Source organism: Nomascus leucogenys, chromosome 1a (assembly GCF_006542625.1).
Source record: "Nomascus leucogenys isolate Asia chromosome 1a, Asia_NLE_v1, whole genome shotgun sequence".
In the NCBI taxonomy this organism is placed as follows: Eukaryota; Metazoa; Chordata; class Mammalia; order Primates; family Hylobatidae; genus Nomascus; species Nomascus leucogenys.
Window position 1 is genome coordinate 83,931,909 of NC_044381.1, and position 13,851 is coordinate 83,945,759.

The window sequence follows — 13,851 nt, forward strand, 5'->3', positions numbered from 1 at the left end:
CACCTGGATCTCAAATAGGATTTATAGAAAATGCAGCCTACCTTAATGATCTCTAAAAAGAGAAGTTGGAAAGAAAGGGTGCACACTTTGGACTTGGCCACCAAGCTGGTCAGGGGATCCATAGAGACTGACAAATTATGGATATTGAAATTGTACTTCTTTGTACATGGTTGCTTTGGGAGACTCACTTTGATTATTGTAAATTTGCTCACTAGCTACCCAACATTAAATTCAAATAACAGAGAATTTCTATTGTACAGCCTTGTAACTTTGCTTTAAGTTTAAACTTTTCTTTAAAATAAAATTTTAAGTGGCAAAAATAATTATTAGAAGAGAAAATGTGTGCTTATGTATGAATATTCTTGGCATTAAATATAAATTTGTATGTTTACTTTATTGGCATTCGTACTGCCATTTCAAAGGACTACAGCATTCAAAAGGGGAAACAATATTTTGACTATGTATTCTGATTTTTATAATATAACTCTCCATTTCTTCTTCTAAAAGTGTCTGCCCAACCAGTGAAATTAGCTTTAGGACAGAAAAAAAAAACATAGATAAAGAATCAACACAGTTCCTAGGAAAATTATGTGTTCTCATTACAGTTTTCCTTAATGAGGAAAATTCTGTTATTTAATATTTCACAGTCAAAATTACATTGCATGTCTAAAGAAAGTTTGAGATTATCTGGGACAAATTGTTTCCTCCATGCTATGAGTTGCATAAGATAGTAGAAATAGATTACTTCTCTAAAAGTAGGAATGTTATTTCTTTTGTGAGTGATTTGGCATTTTTCCTTCTCATTTGTTCTGATTTAACTCACTACAAATTCTACTTGCTCAAGGTAGATCCTCACTACTCCATGGCAAGCCTTTGGTTCATCTCTCTTACTGACAACCTTATATACATTGCCAAATTGCAATTTTCGGACCTTTGCTCTTGACTCAATTTCCCCTATTTTCTCCTCTTCTTGTTATATTAAAATAAAGGCCATCAGAGCTAAATTATTTGTTCCTTCTATTTAAAACAATTTTCCTGAATTAATATTTTGCTCTATTCCTTCTATCTCAAAAAACTGCTTGTAATTCTCAGTTAGTGGCTGCTTCTACTTCCTTATTATTAGATATCATCTATGTACGAGACACTGTATTCATTCCTTATTTCTCCCTAGTTGTTGAGTATGTTGGCCACTTATTTTCTGAAACAGTCCCCCACCGTGGTTTTCATTACTGAAATGTTTTAATTAAGCAAGTAACACATGAGTACACACTCACTAAAAAGAGAAAATGAAACATAGATAAGATTAATATCCTTTTTGAACCACCCTCTCATTCATTTTTATTTACCCTCACACTCCCCCAAAAGTAAACATTTTTATTATTTTGAAGGGTATCCTTCAAAAGTTTTCTGTACTTTTCTGTAAAAACATAGGAAATAAAATCCTAAGGTTTTTGTTAGTTTGTTGTTTTTTTGTTTGTTTTGAGATGGAGTTTCACTCTTGTTGCCCAGGCTAGAGTGCAGTGGCTAACTGCAACCTCCCCCTCTCAGGATCAAGCGATTCTCCTGCCTCAGCCTACTGAGTAGCTGGCATTACAGGCACCTGCCACCACGCCCAGCTAATTTTTTGTATTTTTAGTAGAAACAGGATTTCATCATGTTGGTCAGGCTGGTCTCGAATTCCTGACCTCAGGTGATCCACCCACCTCGGCCTCCCAAAGTACAGTTTTTAAGTGGTGTACGTGTGTTTAATTAAGAAAAGGATAAAGGGCCAGGCACAGTGGCTCACACCTGTAAACCCAGCACTTTGGGGGCCGAGGCAGGCAGATCACAAGGTCAGGACATCAAGACCATCCTGGCCAACATGGTGAAACCCCGTCTCTACTAAAATACAAAAATTAATTAGCTGGGCATGGTGGTGCATGCCTATAGTCCCAGCTACTCAGGAGACTGAAGCAGGGGAATCGCTTGAACCTGGGAGGCGGAAGTTGCAGTAAGCCAAGATCGTGCCACTGCACTCCAGCCTGGCAACAGAACAAAACTCTGTCTCAAAAAAAAAAAAGGAAGGGACAAAGAAACTTCCAAGCTTCTTCTAAAATTTATATAGATAGAATTGCGAAGGGCAAAAAAAACAACCAAAATAGTATTGAACAAGAAAAAGCGCAAAGTGGGAAGACGTGCTCTAACAAATATCAAGATTTAGTATAATGATATGATTAAAGTAACTTCTTAATGGTGCCAGAATTAATATTTAGACCAATGGAACAGAATTTAAAGCCCAAAACACACCAACACACATGTGGTCACTTAGTATATGATAATTTATAGTGCAGAATTATAGAGAAGTTATTTTTTCAATAAATGATGCTGGGACAACAGGCTATTTATATGAAAATAAGTGAAATTGGACACCCTATCTCACAGTATACAAAAATCAACTCCAGGTGTATTAGAGATCCAAACAGGAAAGAGGAAACTATAAAGCTTTTATAGATTTTCACAGAACAATGATTTTATTATGCTGGATTAAGAAAGGATTTCTTAATTGAATTAAAGTAAAATTCACATAACATAAAATTCACCATTCTAATCATTTTAAAGTGTGTGATTCAGTGACTTTTACTACATTCACAGTGTTGCACAACAATTTTATCCAATTCCAGAAAATTTTATCACCACCGCCCCCAAAAAAACACCTTACTCATTAAACAGTCTATTCTCCATTCCCTCTGCCCCCAGCCCCTGACAACCATTAATTGGCTGTCTCTGTAGGTTTACTTATTTTGGACATAACATATAAATGCAATCATACAATATGTAACTCTTTATGTCTAGCTTCTGTCACTAAATAAACAATGTTTTCAAGGTTATCCATGTTGTAGCATGTATCAGTACTCCTTTTTATGGCTGCACAATATTCCATTGTAAGGTATACCACATTTAGTTTATCCATTTATTAGCTGATGGTCATTTGGGTTGTGTGTACTTTTTGATTATTAAAATCATGGTGTTATGCACATTCATGTATGTTTTTATTTGAACACCTGTTTTCAGTTCTCTTGAATATACACCTTGGAGTGGAATTTGTTGTCATATGATAATTCTATGTTAACTGTTAAGGAAGTGCCAAACTATTATCCACAGAGCTGCATCATTTTACATACCCAACAGCAATGTATGAGGGTTCCAGTTTCTCTATATCCCTGCCAGCATTTGCTTTTTTTCTTCTTTTTTGTTTCTGAGACAGAGTCTCGCACTGTCGCCCGGGCTGGTGTGCAGTGGCCCAATCTCAGCTCACTGCAACCTCAGCCTCCCGGGTTCAAGTGATTCTCCTGCCTCAGCCTCTCAAGTAGCTAGGATTACAGGTGCCCAGCACCACGCCTGACTAATTTTTTGTATTTTTAGTAGAGAAGGGGTTTCACTATGTTTGCCAGGCCGGTCTCGAACTCCTGACCTTGTGATCTTCCAGCCTCGGCCCCCTAAAGTGCTGGGATTACAGGTGTGAGCCACTGCACTGGGCCTTCATTTTTTCTTAATTCTTATCATCTGAATGGGTGTGAAATGGCATCCCATTGTGGTTTTGATTTGCATTTTCCCTAATGACTAAGGATGCTGAACATCTTTTCATATACTTGTTGATGATTTGTGTAGCTTCTTTGGAAAAATGTTTATTCACACCTTTTGCCCATTTTCAAGTGGGTTGTTGGTCTTTTTATTACTGAGTTGTAAGAGTTCTTTACATATGTTCTGGATGCTGGACTCTTATCAGAGATATGATTTGCAAATATTTCCTCCCTTTCTGTATTTTGTCTTTTCACTGTCTTGATAATGTCCTTTGCACAAAAGATTTTAAGTTTAATGAAGTCCATTTAATCTAATTTTTCTGTTGTTGCTTGTACTTTTGGTGTCATATCTAAAAATCCATCACCAAAGTCGTGAAGATTTACCTTTATGTTTTCTTCTTAGAATTTTATAGTTGAGCTCTTATAATACAATTAGGTATTTGATCCATTTTGACTTAATTTTTGTGTATGGTGTAAGGCAAGGCTTCAACTTCATTCTTTTGCATATGGATATGCAGTTGTTCTAGCATAATTTATTGAAAGACTGTTCTTCCCAATTAATTGCCTTGGCACTCTTGTCTCAAATCAATTAAGTATAAAGTTAAGAGTGCTTACTTCTGGACCCTCAATTCTTTTCCATGAACCTATGTTTGCCTTATCCCAGTACCACACTGTTTTGATTACATAGCTTTGAAGTAAGTTTAGAAAGCAGGAATTAGCCTGGCACGGTGGCTCACACCTGTAATCCCAGTATTTTGGGAGGCCGAGGTGGGCAGATCATTTGAGGTCAGGCGTTTGAGACCACTCTGGCCAAAATGGTGAAACCCTGTCCCTACTAAAAATACAAAAAAAGTAGCTGGGCATAGTGGTGGGTGCCTGTAATCCCAGCTACTTGGGAGGCTGAGACAGGAGAATCGCTTGAACCCAGGAGGTGGAGGTTGCAGTGAGCCAAGACGCTGTGATTGCATGCGAGCCTGGGCAACAAGAGCAAAACTCCGTCTCAAAAAAAAAAAAAAAAAAGAAAGCAGGAATTATGAATCCTCCAACTTTCTTTGTCTTTTTCAAGATTGTTTTAGCTATTAGGTTCCTTGAGATTCCATATGAATTTCAGGATAGGTTTTTCTATTTCTGCAAAACACACCAGTGAGATTTGACAGTGATTGCATTGAATCTGTAGATAGCTTTGGGCAGTATTACCATGTTAACAATATTAAGTACTGCATTCCATTAACACATATGTCTTTCTATTTATTTGCCTTTAATTTCTTTCAGCAATGTTTTGTAATTTTTGGTATGCAGGTTTTATAATTTCTTGGTTAAATTTACTCTGCATCTTTTATTCTCTTTGATGCTATTGTAAGTGGAATTGTTTTCTTAATTTTATTTTTGAATGTTTCAGTATTGGTATATAGAAATACAACTGATTTTTGTGTATTCTTCATGTATTCTACCACTTCGCTAAATTTGTTTATTAGTTCTACTTGTTCTTTTTGTGGATGTTTTAGGAATATGTATATATATAAGTCCATGTCATCTGTGAATATAGTTCTACTTCCTTTCCAATTTGAAGCCTTTTATTTCTATTTCTTGCCGAATTTCCCTGGCTAGAACTTTGAGTACAGTGTTAAGTAGAATTGGCCTGAGTAGACATCTTTTTTCCTGAATTTAGGGGAAGTTTTCAGTCTCATTATGAAGGAGGATGTTAGCTGTGGGTGTTGTATAGATGCCTCTATCAAATTCAGGAAGTTTCCTTATATTCCTAGTTTTCCGAGTGTTTTATCCTGAAAGGGTATTGCATCAAATGCTTGTTCTACATTAACGGAGATGACCATTTGTGAAGTTTTTTTCCCCTTCATTCTGTTAACATGGTGTATTTCATTGACTTATTATCTTATGGTGAGCCACTCTTACATTTTTGGAATAAATCTTATTTGGTCTTGATGTATAATCGTTTTAGTATACTATTTGTTGTTTCCTAGTATTTTGTTAAGGATACTTGCATCTATATTTATAAAGGATATTAGCCTGTAGTTTTTTTGTTCTTATGATGTCATTGTCTTTAGTGTCAGGATAATATGGCAACTTAAAATGAGCTAGGAAATGTTCCCTCCTCATATTTTGTAGAAGAGTTGGTAAATAATTTTTGTTAATTTTTCTTTAAACATTTAATAGAATTCCTTAATGAGGCCATCTGGTCCTGGGCTTTTCCTTGTTGAAAGTATTTTTATGTACTGATTCAACCTTTTTAGTGGTTCTATTCCGAGTTTCTGTTTCTTCTTGAGTTGGTTTTGGCAGTGTCTGTGTTTCTAAATATTTATCTGTTTTATCTAGGTCATGCAACTTGTTGGCATACAGTTGTTCCTAGTATTTAATTATTATGAAATAATCATCTGGTAGTCATTTCATTTCGGTAAGCTCAACAGCAATGTTCCTACTTTAATTCCTGATTTTAGTAATTTGAATCTTTTTCTCTTTTTGTCAGCCTACTTAAAGATTTGTTAATTTTGTTGATACTTTTTTTTTTATTATACTTTAAGTTTTAGGGTACATGTGCACAATGTGCAGGTTTGTTACATATGTATACGTGTGCCATGTTGGTGTGCTGCACCCATTAACTCGTCATTTACATTAGGTATATCTCCTAATGCTATCCCTCCCCCCTCCTCCCACCCTATGACGGGCCACGGTGTGTGATGTTCCCCTTCCTGTGTCCAAGTGTTCTCATTGTTCAATTCCCACCTATGAGTGAGAACATGTGGTGTTTGGTTTTTTGTCCCTGCAATAGTTTGCTGAGAATGATGGTTTCCAGCTTCATCCATGTCCCTACAAAGGACATGAACTCATCCTTTTTTATGGCTGCATAGTATTCCATGGTGTATATGTGCCACATTTTCTTAATCCAGTCTATCATTGATGGACATTTGGGTTGGTTCCAAGTCTTTGCTATTGTGAATAGTGCCACAGTAATTTTGTTGATACTTTTAAAGGACCAACTTTGGTTTTGTTGATTCTTTCAGTGTTTTTGTGTTCTCTATTTATCTCCACTATAATTCCTATTATTTTCTTTTGTTTGCTTTGGGTTTAGTTTATACTTTATAGTTTCTTAGGGTGGAAGATTAGTGTATTGACATGAAATCTTTCTTCTTTTTAAAAGTAGATGTTTACAGCTATAAGTTTCCCTCTGAACACTGTTTCTCTGCATCACTTGAATTTTCATGTTATGTTTTCATTTTTATTTTTCTCAAATTATTTTCTTATTTCCTTTGTGATTTCCTCTTTGACCCATTGGTTATTTAAAAATGTGTTTAATTTCCACATACTTGTAAATTTCTCAAATTTCTTTCTTTCTTTTTTTTTTTTTTTTTTTTTTTGAGATGGAGTCTCGCTCTGTCTCCTAGGCTGGAGTGCAGTGGCACAATCTCGGCTCACTGAAACCTCCACCTCCTGGGTTCAAGCGATTCTCCTACCTCAGCCTCCCAGGTAGCTGGAATTACAGGCATGTGTCACCACACCCAGTTAATTTTTGTATTTTTAGTAGAGATGGGGTTTTGCCATGTTGACCAGGCTGGTCTTGAGCTGCTGACCTCAGGTGATCCACCCACCTCGGCCTCTCAAATTGTTAGGATTACAGGCATGAGCCACCGCACCCGGCCCCAAATTTCTTTCTGTTACTGATTTTTAATTTCCTTCCATTATGGTCAGAAAAAATACACTGTAAGGTTTCAATCTTTTTAAATTTTGTGAGACCTATTTTGTAGCCTAATATATATGGTATATCCTCATGTTCACTTGACAAAAATGTGTTTTCTGCTGGTATCAGATACAGTGTTCCTATATGGCTGTTAAGTCTAGTTGGTTTATAGTGTTGTTCAGCTCTTCTATTGAAGGGGTCCCCAAGCCCCAGGCCAAGGACTGATACCGGCCCATGACCTGTTAGGAACCGGCCTGCACAGTGGGAGGTGAGCAGCAGCAGGCAAGCAAGCATTACTGCTGAGCTCTACCTCCTCTGAGATCAGCGACAACATTAGATTCTCATAGGAGCGTGAATGCAAGGGATCTAGGTTGTGTGCTCCTTATGAGAATTTAACTAATCCCTGATGATCTGAGGTGGAACAGTTTTATCCAAACCATCCCCACCGCCCCCCAGTCTGTAGAAAAATTGTCTTCCATGAAAGCAGTCTTTGGTGTCCAAAACATTGAGGACCGCTGTTCTATTGTACTTGTTGATCTAACTAGTTATTCTGTTATTAAAAGTGGAATATTGCAGTCTCCAACTCTTATTTTTGAAGTTTTTCTCTCTTCATTATTATCAGTTTTTGCTTTATGTATTTTTTAAATAATTGTTATGTCTTCTTGATTAACTGACCTTTTTATCATTATGTAACGTCTTTTTCGTCTCTTATAACAGTTTTGGTTTTAAAGTTGATTTTGTCTGATATTACTGTAGCTTCTCTAGCTGTCTTCTGGCTACAGCTTCCATAGAATATCTTTTTCCATTCCTTCACCTTCAACTTATTTGCATCTTTGGATCTAATTTGAATCTCTTATAGATAGCATAGACAATCATACTCCACTTAACAACAGAGATATGTTCTCAGAAATGCATTGTTCAGTGATTTTGTTTTTATGCGAATGTCATAGAGTGAGTATAATTACACAAATCTAGATGGTATAACCAACTACACACCTAGGCCAAATGGTATAGCCTGTTGTTCCTAGTCCTAGGCTGCAAACCTGTACAGCATGTTACTGTAATGAATACCGTAAGCAACTGTAACATAATGGTATTTGTGTTTTCAAACATATCTAAACATAGAAAAGGTACCAGAAAAATATAGTATTATAATATTATGGGACCACTGTTGTATGTGTCATCTGTTGTCTATCAAAATATCATTATGCAATGCATGATTCTAGTTGGATTATAGTATTTTTAATTCATTCTGCCAGTTTCCATCTTTGAATTGGATAGTTTATGTACATTTAATGCAATTACTATAAAGAAGGGTTTCTTCCATTTTGCTATTTTTATATGTATTATATCATTTTTGTTTTTTATCTCCTCTATTACTTCCTTTTTTCTGTATAGATATTTTCTGGTGTACCATTTTGATTCTCCTTGCTACTTTTACAAACTGTTATTTAGTTATTGTGTTAGTGGTTTCCCTGGGAATTACAATTAGCATCTTAGCTCATAACAATCTAGTGTGAATTAATACCAACTTAGTTTCAATATTATACAACAACTTCATACCTTGTCCCCTACTTATGTTATTATTTTCCTAAATTACCTGTCAATATATTGTATGCCCGTCAACATAGATCTACAATTATTGCTTTATGTAGTTTTTTTTAATTATATGGGGCAGAAAAGAGGATTCACAAACAAAAATATATGTGAGATACTGACCTTTGTGTTTACCTATGTAGAGTTCTGTATTTCTTCATGTCAGTTACAATTACTGTCTAGTTTCTTTTTATTTCAGCCTGAAGACCTCCCTTTAGAATTTTTTTGTAGGGCAGATTTATGAGCAATGAACACTCAGTTTTTGTTTATCTGGGAATATTGTAATTTTTCTTCATTTTTGAAGTTTAGTTTTATCAGATACAGAATTCTTGGTTGACAGATTTTTCATCTTTTGACATTTTGACCATATCATTCCACTGCTTTCTGACTGTCATGGTTTCTATTGAAAATCAGCTGTAAATCTTACTGAAGATCAGAATTCTCTCTTCATCTTTATCACTTTCAACAATTTGATTATAATGTATCTTGGTGTCAGTCTTTTTTAGTTTATCCTGCTTGGGATTGTTGAACTTCTTGTGTGCATTCATGTCTTTCATCAAATTTGGGAAGTTTTTAGGCATTGTTTCCTCAAATAATCTCTTTGCTTCTTTCCTCTCCTTCTGGGACCACCATTAATCATATCTCAGTATGCTTGATGGTATTCCACAGGTTGCTTAAGCCATGTTGTTATTTTCCTTTATTTAAGCCATGTTGTTATTTTCCTTTATTTTTTTTCTTTCTGATCCTCAGACTAGATAATGTTAATCACCTTATTTTCAGCTCACATCTGCTGTTGAGTCCCACTAGTGAATTTTTCATTTCTGTTCTAATTTTCAGTGTTAGAATTTGTATTTGGTTTCTTTTTATGATATTTGTCTTTTTATTGAGAGTTCCTGTTGGTGAGGCATCATTCTTGTGCTTGCCTTTAGTTCTTTGTTTATAGTTTCCTTTAGCTCTTTGAGCTAAACTTTATTAAAATAATTAATTTAAAATCTTTGTCTAGTCAGCTCAGTGTCTGAGCTTTCTCAGAGACAGTTTCTGTTCATTTCTTTTTTCTTTTCTTTTTTTTTCCTGTGTACAGGTTATACTTTCTTATTTCTTTGCATGCTTCATAATTTTTTGTTGAAAACTTGACATTTAAATATTGTAAGTGGCAACTCTGGAAATTAGATTCTCCCCTCTCCCTGGGGCTTTTTGTTGCTGCTTGTTCAGCAGTAGTAGTTATTTGTTTGTTATTAATTTTTTGAAATACTTTTTTCAAGCTTGTATTTCTTTGTTATGCATAACCTCCGATGTTTCTGTTGTTTGCTTAGTGGCCAGCTGGTGATTTGACAGGTATTTCTTTAAATGCCTAGAACCAAAAAATTAATAATAATAATAAAAACATGTCAAACAAATCAGAGAAAATCTCCCAGTTTTTGCAGATGAGCTCTTCGTATATGTTAGGTCACACTTCAACACTCAGCCAGGCAATTTACAACTCTTCATTAGTTTTTCACTTCCTGCTTATATAGAGTCTCAAGTTTATCCACAAGTGAGAGAACAGAACCCTCTCAGGTCTTTTCTGAGGATGTGCCCAGCCCTGGGCATAAACCTGACATTTTAGAGTCCAAAGGATATGTGGGAGCTTTTCAGAGTCCTTATGCCTTAAAGTACCTCATTCCATAGCCCTCGCTCCCAGGTCTGTCTATCAACAGAGTAATCTATATTCACTGACTCCTTTTCCTTACCTCCAGTTTTTTTCTTGACCCCTTGTAATCAGGTTCTGTCTTCATCAAATAATGAAATTTTCTCTCAGGTAACTAATTACTACCATCCTGTTCTTCATCATCTAATTCTTCCCCCTTTTTCTAGTATCCGTGTTGACATATTCTTCTTCATCATCTTTAGGATCTCATTTATTTCTGTAACTTCAGCAACTGTATATCTACAATAATTTCTAAGTCTGTATCTCCAGCATAGACAGTTTTTTTTTTTTTTTTTAAGATTGGGGCAAAGATTTGTTCTAGACTATGTAATGAAATTGTAAATTTATGTTTACTGATATTAACTGGATCCGCTATGGTAATTGAAAATTCTTTTGCCTTATCCATCATTTTCATTCATCAATGCATTTTTTGAGAATTCTACCACTCTCCTAAAGTCATCTTTATCACTTTTACTTCCCCTTATTCTCATCAATAAGGCCTCTCCTGCAAGCACCAAAAAAATAGTAGTAATAAATGTCTGTGTCTTTTACTCACAATTTACTTTGCTTTATCATGCCTACTCAATTCCTCAATTTGTATCTACTCTTTTTACTTAACTGGTAATTTCTTTAATAACTGGATGTAATGGCTTCTTTTCAGCTCTCTCTCTCTATTCCTATTCTCTCCCATATTTGTTTTTTTTTTTAATCTTGCAACTTTCTTCTTTTTTCCATTGCCTTGATACTCACTCATCTCGATTTGCCTCTTTTTTCTCTAATAGTTTCTTATGATAGGAACACCAAATAATTTATCTTCCAAACCAGAATGCTTTTGAAAATGAAAAGAGGTGCTGTTTAATAATTAAGCCAGCATAATAGGTATAAACCCAGATTGTTCAAGGAAAAATCAGATGTATGGTTACCCCATACATCCTTATCTTAGAGATCTTATCTTCCTTCAGTTTGTTTTCTTTTGTTAACTTTTAATATGAATGTTACCTCAAATTGTCAGCCATTGTCTTTTGTTCTTTCACATTTTCTCTGCAGGTGATCTGACACATTTGAATGACTCAAATTACTACCTCCATTGATAATTCCCAAATTATATGTCCTAACTTTTTCCTGAGTTCCAGACTCATACACCTCATCAAATAGCTCCAGACTGGTAGCCCAAAAGTATCTAGCCACAAAATTTAAACTTCTCTTCCCCTCAAATATCCTGATTTTTAATTTACATTGAGGCATATATACACACAGAGATATGTAGTGTATATAGGCAGTTATGTGTATAAGTCTGGAGATATATATCACACACACAGAGACATTATTCGTGCAGTTGCTTCATTAGATACTGGACATGCAATAGTAGCAAAACACCGTTCCATCATGACAGTGCATTCTAATGTGGGAGACAGACATTGATCAATGTATCACACATATATATGTTGTGATACTTTCTGTAAGTATGGTCATTGCTATGAAGGAGAGGGATGTGATGTCATGTGAGGTATAAAATGGGTATTTGATCTTCTTTTAAATACATGGCCTTTTTAATTAAATAAGTGGCAACAAATAGCTCTTCAAAATTAGACCGTCTTTCTTTATTTCTTGGAAATATTTATCACAATTCAGTACTCAAATATGTTAGCAAATGGAGTCGTCTTGCTTCTCAAAATTCCCACTGCTTTTCATACTACTTATGACTATATTGTTTATAAACCACATAAAATTTCAAACACTGAAATGGTAGCAATATCTTTGGAATTAAGGATGTTGGTATAGAAAGTAAATAAAGGAGCTTCTATAGAAATAGTATTAGTTTTTGAGGCAGAAATGATGCATAATATTAGGAATACCTTGTAGTCACAAAGTCTGGCTGTTTCTTCTTTTCACATAGTAAGTGATATTTGTTGATTAAATGTTAATTGCTTATCTTTTTATCATATGTTGCAAGTCTTGTGCACAAAATTTGAAAGTCCTCATGTTCCCATTCTTAGAAGATGTGTGCCCATTACCGGTAGCCCAGAACATGAACTAAATTATGCAAGGCCTAAAGTAATAAATTTATAATCAACATATATTAATAATGTTAAAAATAATCTACAGTATTCGTCTTTATGTTTGTATATTTTTAGAATAATGATAATTACATCAGTCTTTACTATGTCGATAGGTATAGTAACAACAGTAATAATAACCAACACTTATTAAATATTTACCAGTTGAAAGTGCTAAATAATTTACACACATTATTTTACTTAACCCTTGCAGTATTCCAGTGAAGCAGATTCTATTGTTATCCTCAATTTTCAGATAAAGGAAGTAGCAACTCAAAAGATATATCCATCAGGATCCTAGCAGAAGTCAGATAACATGCTTAAATAGGTAATTGAGGAGAGTTCAGTAAGAACCTATAGGATATACAAAGGTTTGGACAGAATTTAGGGAAAACCACAAGACATCATGGAATGCCTGGGACTAGTAACAGTGGGAACCATTAATGCTTCTACCTAATGGGGCAAAGGGAAGGAGTGCTATTAGAATCTAGAGAAAAAGCTGTAAGCCAGAAGGGCAGTCTGACACGAGCTATGATCTTGAGTTGAGTGACACAGCCAACCTTTGATGACCTGGTAGAGAGGGAGCTAGGAGAATAAATGCCAGACCTTGCCCTCTCCCAACTCAGTCTTCTGCCAGTGCCTTCCACTGGCTGAACCCAACTGGAAGCCTGGGCAGAAAATAATTTGTTGATGGTGTCCATACAGGTCAGCTTAGAGAAGAGAGGGTGAAAATGGTTGGAGACTGATCTGAAAAGGAAATGGAAAATATCTAGGAATTAAATAGTTTGCTCAAGATTTCAAACTATTAAATGGCATAGCAAGTATATGAATGACAAATCCTTTATTCCTAACCACAATACTATACTGCCTCTCATATTAAAAAGTTTTATGAAATGGTACTTGCCAGGGAAAATACTTTAAATCTGAAAGTTTTGCCGGGCGCGGTGGCTCACGCTTGTAATCCCAGCACTTTGGGAGGCCAAAGCGGGCGGATCACGAGGTCAGGAGATCGAGACCATGGTGAAACCCCGTCTCTACTAAAAATACAAAAAAATTAGCCGGGTGTGGTGGCGGGCGCCTGTAGTCCCAGCTACTCGGAAAGGCTGAGGCAGGAGAATGGCGTGAACCCGGGAGGCGGAGCTTGCAGTGAGCCAAGATTGCGCCACTGCACTCCAGCCTGGGCGACAGAGCGAGACTCCGTCTCAAAAAATAAAAATAAAAATAAAAATAAAATAAAATCTGAAAGTTTTTATTCTATCT

At 35.6% G+C, this 13,851-nt stretch overlaps 1 protein-coding gene across 16 annotated transcripts in view; it reads left to right on the top strand.

Moving 5' to 3' along the window:
• The window catches only part of GPHN (gephyrin), a 700,118-nt gene that overhangs the window by 466,906 nt on the left and 219,361 nt on the right, over positions 1–13,851 (top strand). The gene's annotated exons all lie outside the window — the stretch shown is intronic.